This window comes from Otolemur garnettii, unplaced genomic scaffold (genome assembly GCF_000181295.1).
Source record: "Otolemur garnettii isolate 467f Iridium unplaced genomic scaffold, OtoGar3 scaffold00018, whole genome shotgun sequence".
In the NCBI taxonomy this organism is placed as follows: Eukaryota; Metazoa; Chordata; class Mammalia; order Primates; family Galagidae; genus Otolemur; species Otolemur garnettii.
The window spans coordinates 24,811,056-24,813,911 of NW_003852413.1; positions in this window are offsets into that span (position 1 = coordinate 24,811,056).

Sequence of the window (2,856 nt, forward strand, 5' to 3'; positions counted from 1 at the left end):
GGTGCTTTATTCACTGAGCCACAGGCGCCGTCCTACTTGATACTCTTTATCTCCTTCCCTGACCAGCTGCTTTTGTTTTGCAGTGGGTTCTGTCCGCTGAGGCCTCAGTTCCTAGGTATGGCCTAAGATTTCCCCTGTTCTAAATGAAAGGGAGCTGAGCTGGGGCCATCATGGGCCAGGGGCAAGGGAGTGTCCCAGGCCTGTGTCTTATAGAAAAGTCTTGTTTTAGCTCCAATAATCGCTTCTGACAATTGTGTCTTGCTGCCCTTCTAAATCAGTCCTTCCCATCTATTGTCTCTTGGAGGGGTGTGTGTGCGTGTATTTGTCTCCCCTCTGGACCATCAGCTCTGTAAAGATGCAGACTAGGTCTATTTTGTCTTGGTGTGCTGCCTGGCTCATATTTGTTGAATGAATACATGAAGGAATGTACCCGAAGATCCAGTCTCCAGAACTCTCAGTGGAGAAGGCTCTCTTCTGTTTATGGAAAGTGCTCCCAGCTTGCAGAGTATCACTTTCAATTCTGCAATTGGTGGAGGGTAATAGGGGGCCACAATGCACCAAAAGATTCCTCCTCCCACCCCAGGAAACAGATGGTAAAACGCTTAAGACACTGCTGCTTCCCCCAGTGCCCTCTGCACCCCAGCCGCAGCCCCAGATGGGCTCTGGCAGCCAATTCTCTCTATATTCTACCTGGGCACCAAGCTGGTGGGATGAATGTCTGTACATAGTGAGCTGTTTTCCCTGTTCTCTACACAAACTTCTCAGACTTCCTCAATCCTCTTAAGCCTGTGCTCACATTCCTTTTTTAATACTTCAGGCACCGTTTCTCTGTGCTAGCCCAAGTGCCACACATTCTTACAGTTTGCTCAGACACTGGGCCAGGGGGCGATGAGGGGCTCACGCTGGTGAAGAAGATGCAAACCCCACCCTCTAGGACTCACAGTTGATGGAGGAAACAGGCTTGCTAGGGTAGACAATTCCAGGGAAGAGTGAAGACCCACACGGCAGGCAAGTGAAGCCAGGGCTTAGGGGTAGATGGCATTTATGGCAAGACATCTAAAGGATATCAGGCATTCTCCTTTCTGAGAAGGTGAAAGGCACTGAAATGGAGACAAAGAAGAAGCAAAAGCAGAGTCAGAAAGAGCTGGGCATGAGGGCAAGGACCAGTGGATGAAGAACCTGGTAGATGAATCTGTGAAGGTAGGTGGGGCTGTTCTTGAAGACTCTTACATGTCAGGTTAGGAAACTGATTTGAATCCAGTGTGCAGTAGGGAACCATTGAAAGTTTATGAGCTGGGGAGTAAAGGCCCCTGAGCTGTGTTGTAGGAAGGTTAATAGGGCTGTGTGGAGGATGCTCTGGGAAAGGGAGAGGTTGGGCTGGGGAAGGCACAAGGAAATCAATTAAAGGGCTGGTAGGTACCTCAGTGGAGGGGAGCCATAGCAGCGCTGCAGGAGGGTGGTGCAGTATGGTGGAAGGAGCTGGCTCCCTGGAGTGTTGACTTGAGTCTCCTCTAGCCACCCCCTTAGCCTGACGTTGCTTTGCCTTTCCCACTTCTCTTTTTTGTTTTCTGGTTTTTTCCCAGTTTAGGCAAAGAAGGAAATTCACAAACAACAAAAGAAACTCCCCCTTCCCACCCCTTCTCCAGCCTGGCCTCCTGGTTTTCTGATGATCCATGTTCACCTCTACTGGATCTTAGTATCTGGGACCCCTCTGTGGGGTCTCTGGCTGGGGAAATCTCTCTTCTTCTTCTGCTTTTTTTTGAGACAGAATCTCAAGTTGTCACCCTGTGTAGAGTGCTGTGGAGTTATAGCTCATAGCAACCTCCAACGCAGGCTCAAGTGACCCTCTTGCTTCAGTTTTTCTATTTTTAATAGAAATGGGGGTGGAGTGGGGGTGTCTCACTTTTGCTCAGGCTGGTCTCGAACTGGTGAGCTCAAGCAATCCACCTGCCTCAGCCTCCCAGAGTGTTAGGATTACAGGCGTAAGCCACAGTGCCTTGCCTCAACCTCAAACTCTTGGGCTCATGCAATCCTCTTGCCTCAGCCTTTTGAGTAGCTGGGACTACAGGTGCCTGCAACAAAGCCCAGCTAGTTTTTCTATTAGTTGAGATGGGGTTCTTTTTTTTTTTTGAGACAGAGCCTCAAGCTGCCCCCCTGGGTAGAGTGCTGTGGCATCACAGCTCACAGCAATCTCCAACTCCTGGACTCAAGCGATTCTCCTACCTCAGCCTCCCAAGTAGCTGGGACTATAGGCACCTGCCACAACGCCCAGCTATTTTTTTTTTTGTTGTTGTTGTTGCAGCCATCATTATTGTTTTGGCGAACCAGGGCTGGATTCGAACCTGTCGGCTCTCTGGTGTATGTGGTTGGTGCCTTAGCCACTTGAGACAGGTGCCAAGCCTGAGATGGGGTTCTTGCTCTTGCCCAGGCTGGTCTCAGAACTCTAGAGCTCAAGGAATCTACCCACCCTGGCTTCCCAGAGTGTGCTAGGATTACAGGCATTAGCCAATGCGTGCGTGTGTGTGTGTGTGTGTGTGTGTGTGTGTGTGTGATATCTCTCTTTTTGCTCTGATCTTATCTTCAGATGTTGGGGGTGAAGGAATACTGATTTATTCCTAGAAGTTGCCTAGCACAAGGGACCTACAAAAGGAGGGGACATCCTGCCCTCCATCAGGGGAAATCACTTTGAGTGGGTCCATAAGATCCATACTAGTGAAACAACTGGAGATCTGTTGAAGATTGGAATATTCTCCCAGCTCAGAGAGGATCAGTGAGTCCTACCTGTCCCATATAGCTGGTAGGTACAGAAGGTGGGTCTCCTGGGGTTTTGCTTCAGTCTTTTTTTTTTTTTTTTTT